Source organism: Palaemon carinicauda, chromosome 45, assembly GCF_036898095.1.
Source record: "Palaemon carinicauda isolate YSFRI2023 chromosome 45, ASM3689809v2, whole genome shotgun sequence".
NCBI lineage: Eukaryota > Metazoa > Arthropoda > Malacostraca > Decapoda > Palaemonidae > Palaemon > Palaemon carinicauda.
Genome location: NC_090769.1, coordinates 28800710 through 28814947, shown reverse-complemented (window position 1 = coordinate 28814947; position 14238 = coordinate 28800710). Strand labels below are relative to the sequence as shown.

Here is a 14238-nt window from a genome sequence, read left to right as displayed (position 1 = left end):
GCGGAGAGACTGGACAACCTAGAGCAGATACTACGACCCTTCCTGTCGGGCCAGCCCAGGAGAGCCAATGACTGGCAAAGACTGATAGGCCACCTCGTGTCGGAGAAGGTAGTCCCCCATGGGAGGCTCAAGCTCAGGAGCGTGCAGTGGAACCTGAAGGAGCTCTGGAACCAGGGGGACTCCCCGCACAAGATAGTCCCGGTGTCCCCGGGGACGAAGGAAGTTCTAGGGTGGTGGCTCGTCAGAACGAACACCTTCAAGGGAATGCCCTTCGCGGCCGACCCTCCGGAGATGCTCCTGTTCACGGACGCATCCAAGGAGGGTTGGGGTGCCCATCTTCTCGACAAAACAGCAAAAGGAAAATAGGAAGTCGAGGAGACGAACCTGCACATAAACGTGCTAGAGCTGATGGCCGTACAAAGGGCATGCCGGGAGTTCGTCCATCTACTCCGAGGAAACACCGTGGCTCTGATGTGCGACAATGCCACGGTGGTGGCCTACGTGAAAAAGCAGGGAGGTCTGAAGTCGAGAGAGCTGTGCAATCTCACAACGGAGCTCCTGGAATGGGCAAAGGAGGAGCAGATCAAGGTCATAGCCAGATTCATTCCAGGAAAGAAGAACGTCCTAGCCGACGGTCTCAGCAGGATGGGCCAAGTGGTAGGTTCCGAGTGGTCTCTACACCCAGAAGTGGCCAAGACCCTTATCCTGAAGTGGGGCTCTCCGGTGATAGACCTCTTCGCCACGAGACTGAATGCACAGCTCCCCGTGTTCTGTTCTGTTCTGTGCCAGATCCAACAGCAGCGTTCAAGGACGCCTTCCAGCACCCTTGGGACAACCTCGACACTTACGCCTTCCCCCCTTTCGGGATGCTCAGACAAGTCCTCAACAGGGTGAGACGGGCGGACAACCTGTGGATGACTTTGGTAGCGCCCTGGTGGCCGGAGACAGAATGGTTCGCAGACCTAAAGGAACTGGCATGCCTTCCACCTTGGCCGCTTCCGGACAGGCCAGACCTTCTCCTGCAGCCTCATTTCCAAAGGTTCCACGAAAACCCCCCAAGCATGGAGGTTATCGAGCGTCTCCTAAGGAAGGAAGGATATTCGTCGAAGACCGCAGCAAGGATGTCAGGTTACCTAAGACGTTTGTCAGTCGCGGTATACCAGGCGAAGTGGGCTACCTTTACAAAGTGGTGCTCCTCGAAGAACATCAGGCCGTTAGGGGCCTCCATTCATGAGATAGCAGACTTCCTAGTCTATCTCAGGGACGAAGTGGGCACGTCCATCCCAGCCATTAAGGGAGTCCAGGCGGCGTTGGGCCAAATCTTCCTCCTAAAGGGCATCGACCTAGGTTCTTCCAGACATATCTCGATGCTCATCAAGAGCTTCGAGCAATCGTGTTCCCCCCAGGCCGCTAGAGTGCCCCAGTGGGATGTGGCTAGGGTACTGAAGATGCTTTCGGAACCTCCCTTTGAGCCGCTCAAGGACATTCTAGACAAGGAGATTACCCTCAAGACGGTCTTTCTGTTAGCCCTTGCATCGTCCAAAAGAGTGAGTGAGATTCATGGTCTGTCTTACGAGGTCTCACACTCGAAGGGCTGGCGGGAATCTACCTTCAGGTTCTTACCCGCCTTTGTAACCAAGACTCAGAATCCAGCGGTTTGAGGGGTTCTCAGTGCCAGCTATCCTACGGTCGGACAACCCGAGGGACTTGCTACTGTGCCCTGTCAGGGCAGTACGGAAGTACCTAGAGAGGACAGCCAAACTTCGCCCTGAGACCAAGAGCCTGTTCGTCTCCTCGGGACTGGTGAAGAAGCCGGTCTCCAAGAATACGATCTCCTTCTGGCTGCGACAGGTGATCATGAGAGCCTACAACAGCTCAGGGGTCTCTCTTCCGGGAAAGCCTAGACCCCACGACATTAGAGGCCTGAGTACTTCGTTGGCCTTTGAAAGGAACATGGCAGTGGGCCAGATCCTGAGAGCAGGTACATGGTCAAGACAATCTACCTTTATGGCTCATTACCTAAAGGATTGTTCGAGGAAATCCTTGGACAGGTTCTCGCTCGGTCCCGTCATTTCCGCGCTCCAAAAGATTTAAGGTGTAGCCCCGGGGAAGCCGCGGGCGGTAAGTCCAAAAGACACAGGTTCCTTCCTTACCCTTTTCCCCCCTATCACCTTCCCCTACATGACCCTTGAATCCTTCCCCTGTCATGGGACACACTGTCAGTGAAGAATACGTCCCCAAGGATTTTTGCAGAGGTGAGTTACTTAGACACTAAGATAGTTTTTTGCGTAGTTTTCCCTATTTTCTCTTGGGTCAGCAGAACCTAGCCTCCTATCTAGGCTCCCTTTTTTCCTTGCGTCAACAGTTTCTAGGTCCAGAAGGCCACTCCCACCTCCAAAGGTATAAGTCTCCTAAGAAAGTAGTTCGAGGTAATTACTCCGTGTTGGAACAAATCACAAATTTTAAGTAATTTGTATTTTTCCTAACAGTACTTACCTCGAACTACTTTCGGGTTATGGCCCGCCCATCCTGCCCCGAGTGCCTTACAGGACTTCCTAGAAACCTTCTACCAAAACTTACTGGTGATCAAGACCTGAACGAGCACGCTCTCTGACCCCGGGTCGCCTCATGGCGAGTATCACTCTGCCAGAGGTTCCCCCGCATAGAAAACGGGAGTAGGGTAAATTACACAAAATTCTGGTCGGTTGGGAGGAGATCCCAGATACTCCTAAGAAAGTAGTTCGAGGTAAGTACTGTTAGGAAAAATACAAATTACTTAAAATTTGTGATTTTACATCAAAGCGCATCCAATCTACGAAATGTCACGCTTTTTGTTTAGGTTCTGTAAAATTTCTATATTATTACATTACCCTTCCGGAAGTTGTATTTTACTTACAATCGAGTTTACAGAAACTAATTAAACGCAATCACTTAAACGACCTTTTTGTGACCACTAATACCCATATAGATTACAGAAGTAAGCTATTCATCCTTTGGATATGATAGTTCTGGTTGGAATTAACATTCTCTGACACTTCAAAGCAATAGAGTGAAACCTGTGATAATTGTAATTATTAAGAGGAACAATATTAAAGTTTTCTTACTTTTGATACAGTTTTGGATGCTACTGTGATTTGTATAAAATTGTTTTTCATAAAACATTCAAAACAGCTGTAAAGTAATTGGGCCATTTTCTCCACACTCCAGAAACAGTAAATATATTGTTTAGTAATTAGGGAATATATCTTTTTTAATACAGATATTATAAAGGTAATTAAATCCTCTTACATTTATATTCTATCCTCTTCGTTAACCTTTGCAGAACATATACCAAGATTGGTGTTCGAATCTGTTAACAATGTGTTACTAACACCATTTCCAATTGTATCAAAAGTGGATTGCAATGATTATCGAAATGGGTAAAAAAAAAACGGACTCATGCTGAGAAAACGACAAATATTTGTTTAAACTTTGTAATTTGAAAATAAAGCGGAACAAAGTTTTCCATGTAAAGTGATTAGAATTGTTCTATATTTTCCATGTAAAGTGATTAGAATTGTTCTATATCTAAGGAAAGTGACTTCAAAGTTTATATAATGTTAAATATATGATAAAAAATAGTTTAATGAAAGCCAGGAATTGCCAAAGATTACGGTCACAGACGATGAAGCCTACGGCCTTGTACGAAAAAGAGTGAAAGCAGTTTCAAAATTTAATTCAATAAGAGATTTATTTTGTCATACAATGTTTTGGTGCACTCTTTCTTTGACATTGAGAGCGTAAGGGTGTGTTTAAAGTCCACAACGAGTTTTCAGCTTGTTTGAAATTAGCGAATTTTGAACTGCGCAAATAGCACACTTGCTAGTGTTATTGAGACGTCAAGGACACACACACCTACTAGTTCGATGATCAGCTGTCAGCTACCATCGTGAGTTTGCGATGGCAGCCAGGGGCTTGTCCCCCTCCATCCTTTCCGACTCCCCTTGAACTCGAGTGGAGAAAGGAAAGAAAAGCAAAACTAGATGCCTCACTTTACGATGGCACAATAGGAAACTACCTACCATGTCCACCCAACCAGACATGGAACACATGCAGGAAACACCTGCCGACAACAAGACCCCAAAGAGCAACAACCAAGTGGAAGAAGACACCGAGAACAACGAAGAAGTAGCAGATGAAGGCAACGACCCCATCAGCTATCCAGCCCAGCAACCACCTCTACCAGAGACCACCAACAACACCTCAAACCAGCCCGACAGATTCAGGCTCACACCTGGCCCTAACACGACCTCCTATGCTGCCATAGCCACAATGGAAGCCAAACATCCTCAACTTAAGATGACAATAAGATCCAACCGCCGAGAACGACTTAGTCATCTCTGCACTGGATAAGGAGACCTCTGACTTCCTTGTGCAATAGGACAATGTCCAGTACTTCAACCCCAACGTAGAAGTTGACAACCATTATCATCAACTATGACCTCGACTTACCTCTGGAACCAGTACTGAAACACCCATCCATCCTATCATCCAAGCGATGCGAGGAGAAATTTGGGAGATCATCCAACAAACCTGAAGCCGTCTAAAAGGGACTATGATCTCCACATATCTCCTTTGGTTACTAGGGAACCTTTCACATAAAGGAATACTTCCCAGAACCCCTGATGCTTTAGGTGTTAGAAGTTCAGACACCACAGGAGCCGCTGCATAGGCCCGGAGGTCTGTGCAGCCTATAGCAGCAGACAACATCCCACCTACCACTGCATCTCCAGATTCAAGGCGGGACAAAACACTGTCGACAAGTGCCCCAACTGCCGAGGACCTCACCACGCTTGACAGAAGAGATGCCCGGTAAGTCTCCAACGCATTGCCAACCTTCAAGGAGTAGACCGCCATTACAACCCACAGCCACGTCGAACCCAACAGCCTCCAACCAATCACACCTCCCTCAGCCTAATCCTTCTCCCACCCGACCTGCTATTCATGAACTTTCCTCTCCTACATGTCCTAAACCTCAACACCCGCCCAAACTTATTCCAAAGTCACAATGAGGCCCCCCTCCCACACTATTCCTCCATCAAGACCAACCTCTCTCTCTATCCCTGTCACCCCTTCTGATCAAACCTGACCACAATCCTCCTCATAAATAACCCACACCCGTCATCACTAACTCCTTACGGGATTTTCCCAGCTTCCCTAGATCAACTGCCAGAAGTGCCTCGTGCGTTTCCACCCCCCACTGATTGGAATGACCTAGACCCAATCATTTGCCCCATGGGTGCCTTTATTGCTGCAATATCTAACATAGTAACTTTTTTAATGCCCATAGAATGCCGCCTTAGACAATTTTGTCTCCAACAGTGCTGCCACCAAGAACTCAGTACCCTAGTCTCTTCATAGTGCCCCTAGTGAACGATCCTAATACAAACACACGAATGAAGTTACTCTCAACAACACTAAAATGGAAGTGCTCCAATGGAACGTCTCCAGACTCAGACTAAAGTTCGCCTTCCTACAATCCCAAACATTTGTGCAATCTCCTGACATTATTGTGCTGCAGGTGACCTTATTAAGTGATAACCCACCCTTCTCTTTTCGAGGATACAACGTGTATACCACATATATAACTTCAACAACGAGGGGATAAACTACTCTCATAAAGAATAGCATCCCCTCAAAAAGAGTACAAAGCATCGACGTTGGGACAGAAACAAAGATACTCGGTGTTCAAGTGTCTCTGGTAGCCACAATTCTCACATTCCACAATGTTTTAGTCTCCAAACAAAAGCATCAATGCAGAGGGGCTCTTTGCCTCCGCCTCTGAGGATGATACAATCATTGCAGGGGATTTTAACGCCCATCACCCATTCCTGAACTCAATAATGGCAACAAACCAGGGCCGATATCTGCACATCCTCCAGCAAGAATATCAAGACGTAACATTGCTGAATAATGTGTCAGAATCAACCCATCTAAGGGATGGTCGTTTAGACCTCACCTTCCTGTCAAGAACCATCCAAAGGGGTGTTAGATGGCTACTGCAACCTGTGCTAACAAGTGATCATTTTGCAATAGAAATTGACCTCAAACTTATGAAATAACCCAATGCTCCTCCACCCTCAAAAAGGTGGAACCCCGACTTTGCAAACTGGGTAAGATTCGAGCAATCTATGATGGAATGGGCTCGTGAATATATAAAGATCCCTCACAATGACATCTCCATCCTAACACTGGATTTTCAACAAACTGCTCAATCGTGCCGCCAGTATATCTATGCATCAGAAAAAGTATTCAGGAACAAAGCATGCAGATGCCTGGTATTACAATAGCCGCATCAAGGAGATTAATGCCAGAATCAACCGAACCAGAAAGCTCTTTCCAAGACACAGAACTGATGAACTTCATACTCTACTCGTTGAAATCACTAAACATTCCTTACAAGTAACACGAAGTGAAAATAGACAAATGGTACTCATGGTGTCACGAAATCAACAACACATATCTAGCAAAGATATGGTGCTAATTTAATAAAATATCTGGAAAAAACAGCACACCCCGAGTCACCTACCCAGACCCATTAGCAGAAGCAAATACTGTAGAATTGCAAATAACTTTGCTGACCGAGCCAAAAGCACAAATTTACCTCTGCAAACCATAAATAGACAAAAAACTATGGCAGCAATCATGAACAACATTATTGAAGCAGGCTGCAACGTGACAGATGACACCGACAACCCCTACACCATGAAAGGTCTCACCACAGCTCTCGCAAAAGGCAGAAGTGACACTGCCCCTGGAGCCGACCTAATCACTTACAGTATGTTAAGGAATATGGGAAGTCCTGCAAAATTGGTGTATTCGCACTTAATCAACATAACACACACTGAAAGACTCCAACCAATAAAATGGAACCAACAAGACACGAAACCCATCCCAAAACCCAAAGAACCAGATGCTTACTGACCCATAGCTTTAATCAGCTGCACCGATTAAGTCACTGAACGAATGCTACACAGCAGACTCTTATGGAAAATAGGCCCACTACATCCTCGCCTTTATGCCTACAGACTAGGCATAGGCACTCAAGAATGTAAAACTGATGTCCTCACAACAAACCAACGACAATAAAACCTTTTTAATCTTTCTTGACCTTGAGAAAGCCTTTGAGCTAGCCAGCTCCCTAGCAATCCTCTTCACACTCTTAGAGAAAAGGGAAAGGACACCTACTGGCTTGGACTCTGAATTACACACAGAACCGAGAAGCCAGAGTCACCTTCCAAGGATAAACCTCCGAATTCAGCTCCCCTTTTCAAATTACTTATGAAGAATTTTGCCACTCAAGACCTCCAAAACGGAGTGGAGGTCTTTGTATACGCCGATGACATATGTATTATCTGCCCACAGAAAGCACACTCGTGCAAAACCACCCAGAAGGCACTGGACATGATCCAAGCCAAATGCAAAGACCTGGGCCTAAAAATCAACACCAACAAGACCAAAGCTACGGCCATCAAATACCCAGAAGACCCTCCGAATTTCACCCTCATGGGCGAAAACATAGAATGGGAAACAATTCATGTATCTAGGAGTAATCATATTCAAAACTATCACCTAACAACGAAGTAACCCACTTCAGATAGAAAAATAATTCCCTTCTCAGCCGTAAAACGAATGTCCTCCCTCAAACAAGAAGTATCAAACAGCCTCCTAAATCTGTTTTAGATCAGAGCAATTCGATCCACATCGACCATACAACACCTACACTCACCTTGCTGAGCAAAACTCAAAAAGCCTCTCTAGAAGTGGTACAAAACAATGCCATGAGACTCATCAGCGGCTCTTCAATATGGAGCAGACTTTGTTCGTTACGAGCCGAAACTAATCTAATTTCCCTTTCAGCTAGGCTCAACATCAGAAATTGCAACATCATATTCAAGTCAATCAAAGCAGAGAGATTGCACTCTGAACAACAGACTAATAAGACTCCTCCCCTTGGCAGAGGAGATTGATTCTCCAAAGACATACACACAGAAACTGCTGGATATGCTTAGAAGAGAGCAAATGCAAAATAAAGCCTACAAGACAAAGGGGCAACGGAAGCACGATGGCTACATCACTCCGGCCCCGTGGTCACCGGACCCCATCCAGTACAACTTTACCATCCTCCTAGCAGCAAGCAAAGCTCTGTGTGCCAGAACAACTCACAGCACCAGCCAGAAATGCATTTAGCAACACCTCAGCCCCCAACATCTACTATACTGATACATCACTTGATCGAGATATTCCTGTAGCAACAGCAGCAGCAACAGTCTTTTCTCCCTCGGGGTATAGAGAAAACTGGAAGCTTTCCAATCACGCCTCCACCCTGCAAACCGAGCTGGTAGTGATTGCCAAAGCCCTAGAACACTCGGCCAGTCTGCCCCAGCCCTAGAACACTCGGCCAGTCTGCCCCAGCCCTAGAACACTCGGCCAGTCTGCCCCAGCCCTAGAACACTCGGCCAGTCTGCCCCAGCCCTAGAACACTCGGCCAGTCTGCCCCAGCCCTAGAACACTCGGCCAGTCTGCCCCAGCCCTAGAACACTCGGCCAGTCTGCCCAAGCCCTAGAACACCTGGCCAGTCTGCCCAAGCCCTAGAACACTCGGCCAGTCTACCTGGAGGAAATACAACAATCCACACGGATTCGAAAGGAGCCATTCTGGCTCTCAATAACAAAGAACCCACTGAAAATGTCTACCTAATCACAGCAATACAGTATCTAGCCTTTAGCTCACCAAAGTGACAACAGGCTGATAATGCTGAATTGGATTGCAAGTCACCCTGGAATCTTTGACAATGACGAGGCCGATCACCTAGCCAAGTCTGCCCTAATGTGCCAGACAATCAGTATCACACATCAACCCTCGCTGAAAACCATCAAGAATCTAATGTCAGCCTTTTGCATCATGCAAAAGACTAGTGAAGTAAGGCGAGCCTTCCTTGATGGTCCCAGATCAGCCAAATTGTACATCGAAGCAACCAGCCTAAGCCCATATCCTCTTGCAAGGAAAATTCCCCGCCAAGTTGCAGTTATTATTTGCAGACTGCAACTGGGATATCTGTGCCACTTGCAAATCATCATCATCAATAACGACGAGGACCAAGCAGCACAACAGAGACCGTTAAGACCCTGCAGCAAATGTCAGCAACTGACAGATCTCTGAACACACTACAAATTGAATTGTCCAGAAACAGACTTTCTAAGACAGGATTTCAACTCCAACATTTCCGTCTGTAAGTGCGACAACAAGCATAAAACACATTATTGCCAATATTGATCCATTCTCAGCCTTTCTCTGCAGCTAACACCCCCCCCCCCCCGATAACATAATACCAGCACCAGTTTGAAACTTAAGTAACCAAACTTTGAATCATGCTTAACCTCTTTTAGCTCATCTTTCACTTAAAATTTCTTTTCTCTTTATAGAAGTTCAGGACTCCCTCCTAACTAAACATTAAATCTGAGAGCATGTAGACGTCTCAATGACTGTAACAAATTATTAAAATTTTATTTTTGTTCTAGTATTTTCAGGTCCAGAAATGTTTATTCCACCCTTTCTCTACCACTCATATCTGCAACCAGTTTTTCCTTTTCAGCTCTCTTCTACTAAAGCTGAAACTTCGTACTACCTCTCATCCTATAAAAACTTTAAAGCTCAAGCTACTAAGACAGTTTTTTTTTACTCCTTCTATACCAATATCTCAAACTAAACCTTTCCCAACTCCTCCTTCCCAAGCCCTTCTACTCATCTGGACTTACTGCTGTACCTCTTTCTCTCCAACTGAACGACGGGACCCAGTGGGCTCTTTTGGGGAGGATGCCTCCTCCCCTCCGTCACCTTCTTTCTTTTCCTCTGACCTAAAAGAGGCTGGGGCTCCTCTACAAATAAGAAAAGCTACTTGACAATGAATAAAAGCTGCCGATTATCCTGAAACCACATATTATTCCAAACCACCTACAAATAAAAGATGCTGATTATCCTTGCCCACATCCTTATACCAGACCACCTACAAATATAAGCTGCAGATTATCCCCTATCCTAAATCACTTAAAAAAAACACACACACACACACACAACCTGCAAGTGTGCAAGAGCCCGTGCCTGGCCGTAAGGGTAAGGCAATCTGAAACAACAACAACATGCATCTTAATGCCCACACTTGTCACGTGACAAAAATTCAATTATTATTTTCCTCAAGGACATTTTGTCACTAATTAAATATATAGTTGAACAAAACACATGAGGGTGTTACTCCAACTAGAACAAAGCTTTAAAGTAAAAAAAAAAAAAAAAAAAAATTTTTTAATTGTTAAATATGAAAATTCACTGAGGTTATTCACATATTGAAGTAACCTAATTGTTAAATACCAAATATTTAAAAGATTTTACTCCTTTACAGGGAACGCGTGTAGGACATCGGACTTTATGGATGAGGAACTAACTACCAAAGTGACGGAATGTGGAACTTAAAAATTCACATAAATTAGTACAAGAACTATGAAGGAAAAGCCTCTTGGCCAGTACAGTGGTAACGTGTTCGCCAAGCTTTCGCATGGCAGCAGATCGATCCCCGCCCAGGACCATGAATGAATGATTTGAAGTTCTCTGGCACCCTGACATCGAAGGTCATTGACGCCGAGAGTTTAAGCTATTCATTGGGGAGGCCACTCCTGTGCTTGCACACCGCAAGGGGGGTTGGGTTTGCCCGGCTGACGTTTTGGTGTACATCTATTCTGACAAAACTAGAGCTAAATCTCACTGAAAGAGCAAGAGACAAGAATGGTCGAAGGAGTCTGGTGGAGGAACATTGAGTCGCACAAAAGGAGTCTAGGACCCGTTTAGTGATGGGATTAACTCACAAGATAGTCATGTGATGCAAGGCTCATTTACGAAGCTAAAATTAATTTGTAAAAAGTAATTAAAATAAACGAAGTGAAAGGCGTTCAATAAAGGTTTGATGTTACGAAAATGTGTGACAAAAATATTATTTATTAGAAGATACCTTAAATGTGGTTATAGTCTTTAGGTACATTCTTTATAACTAAATGCTATCAAACTCAAAGTAAAATCATAATAAAAATTTGCAATAAAAAAAATAAAGGGTTATATTTGAGACTTCATAAACTTAAATTCGGAGAATGTTTATGTCATTCCCATACTGTACCTCCCACTGTTTCAGAGATTTATGGTTGATCATAAATCATGATTCACGTTTGCATTCTGCATAAGATTTGGTATTATCATTTGGATATTTTTCAGGCGTGGGTATTATTCACGACGAAAGTTATAGGAATGGAAAGGATGTGAAAATCGGCTTAGCAACGTCCAACGTTAATTTATAGTTTTTATTTGTTGTTGCTCATAAACATATTAACTCAAGGAGGCAGAAGCAATTCTATGAGAAGAAAAAATGACCGAAGGACGATTACAAAACGTATGATAGAAAAAGGCAAAATTATACGAAGCTACTGTATATCTAATTAAACGTTTTAATTGGATAAACTAAACTTGAAAAGTTATTTTTTTTTAATGTTGCACGGTGATTTGTATTCCTTTAAATGTTCAGTGATAAATCTATGACTATCAGTTTTATATGGTAATCCTTATAAACAGATCTTAGAAAATTATAAAGAAAACTTGCGAAACTCCTAAAAAAATTACTATGATTCTGACGCTGAATCCTTTCCCAAGTATACTTTTAAAATAACCTGCAACTATTTTACAATCATCAAATTCACACATGTTGGGAACAAAAATCATGGTTTGTGAAACCAAAAATTTGACTTGTTAATACTGATTTGATATTATTCGATTTACAGAATGGGGTTATGGCCTGGTGCTGGGCCGGGTGAGGCCATTTTGAATCGAAAAGATACGGAGTGGGGCAGCTGTTACACAATGAAGTAAAAAGTTGATAGACTGAATAGCGAGATACAAGAAAGGAACTGGGAATGAATGTAAAGAAGCAGACTAAAAATTATATATATGCTTAAAAGGTTGTTTATAAGAACCTAAATATAAGCTCTGAATAATAGTTATTACATAATAATGTCGATTATCTAAAAATCAAGCAATTACTGATAAGATCTCAACCACACGTGTAAATTTATCACCGACTCTCATTGAATTAATACCGATATGGTATTTTATATACACAGTAAAACTTAATATCTTGTTCAATTATAAAAACTCGCAATACTTAATTTTTAATGCCAACTCTTCAATCTCGTAGCAAATTTATACTCGCTTATCAGCTATGAGGCATGCTTTAAAATTCTACCATTTATTCAACAGTCAATAACTGCAAGATTTGCTCTGATATATTTTACGATTGCCAACCAAAGCATTTACAACAATTGTCATGTTTCTGTCAAAAATTTTTCAAAGTATTTCTACTGTAATAATAAATTTCAATACCTCAATAAAGGTATTTGCAGATTGGTCACGGTTTTCAAAGTGCAAAACGCATGGTCATCATTATTATACATAGTTTTCTTTCAAAGCTTATAGCATACAAAAAAAAGGAAATCCAAATTGCGTATCAAATGAATCTTACATCACGCTTAAGGCTTCAGTGATTAGGTTTAAAAAGAAATGTATCAACGCATTACATTTATAACCTCTAGCATTAATCGCAAATGTTGGTGGAAAGAGAAAGAATTAATTTAAAAGGTTATTGAAAAACAATCAAACGACTATTCCCGATTAATTCGGAATAAAACATTAACGCAATTTATATGCTGTAATTCCTATTCACAGCTGATGAAAAGCAGGTGTTTAATCAAACTAGGAATTTATCTACATACGATTAACAGGAAATTAAACGTAAATGTTATATTGTATAAATAGAGGCCCTGGAAGGAATTTTACGGACTTAATTTTGCATTGAAGACCTAAGGTTTAGAAATTTCTTTACCCTACTCTGTTAATTGTTATCTTCATAAATTACGAGGTAATCAAATTCATTACAGTAAATGCTTCAAAATCCTGCTCGAAGTTACCTTCACCCTTTACCTAACCATTCAAGATTATTTTCCCACTTAAAATATCTTCTACTTTACCTGCAGTTCCTTCATAGTCTCCCAGACTCAGCGTGTAGTTGTTGTCTTCCATGCCCAGGGCAAAGTGCTTGTAGATAGCGTAGCGGGTTTCGTTGGCCCAGTCTTGGAGATCTACTCTGAGTTCATAGTCACCAGACTGAGTTAGCTGATGGATGTACTCGTTGCCTACCAGGGGGAAAAATGAGGAAAAAATTAGATTTTTTAGAGATACGTGTAGTCGTTTGCATGCTGAAGGGAAAATGAGAGTGAAATAATAGTGAGATGGGCACCCAAAATATGTTTGTGTGAACAAACTGACAAGAGTAATTTTCCATGCTTTGCTTTCTGTTTTTTGTTGTTTTTAGTTTTATTTTATAATCCATATCATTTGGTCTTCCTGTTTTTCTTATACATTGAATCTGAGGCCCTCTATAATTTTTCGTCTATTTCAATTAAATATTTGACATTTCTCTCACATATAACTTCCCAACTCCCTCATTTCATCCAAGCCCACAATTGAACGCCAGTTCCTAGTTCCTCCCACTTTTCAATTTATATTTGGTCTCACTTACCCAGCCAATATTCTCCCTCGAGATTGCCGAAGCCCCACTTGTACTCGGCCCAGTCTCGGAAGAAATCAACTACAGGATGGGGAGTGTCCATGGTCGTGGAGCCTCTTCTCTGAATCACCGTCCAGGCAGGTCCACTTCCACCATCCTCCAGCTCACACCACACCTGGGGTTCAAATCAAGAGGAAAAGGCTTTCATTAGGGTGCTTGACAGGTGATGCTGTGGTGATTGGACAAAGATATGATGGCATTGGCGATATCATCTACCCCGTTATGGTGTATAAAAAATGTCGACTTGTGAAATTCTCATATCTAGGGCAAATTACATTTTAGCGAGGTACTTTCACTAACATGCAACACTATTCAATTTTAATAGGACCTAGTTTTTAACCAACCATACATCATCATCAAAGTGAACGACTGTCATTCTCGTTTCTTACTTGGCATGACACACTCGTAGAATGCATACAAGAAAAAAAGTATTGTTTAATTTGGAATAGATATTTTTTCAACAACTAGGGAAAATAGCCCAGCCAAGAAAGGAAACCAGGAAAAATAAAATATTTTAAGGACTCTATATAATATGCATG

At 42.8% G+C, this 14238-nt stretch overlaps 1 pseudogene; it reads right to left on the bottom strand.

The window, feature by feature from the left end:
• LOC137634872 (fibrinogen C domain-containing protein 1-A-like) overlaps nucleotides 1-14238 on the bottom strand; it is a 527818-nt pseudogene that overhangs the window by 8473 nt on the left and 505107 nt on the right.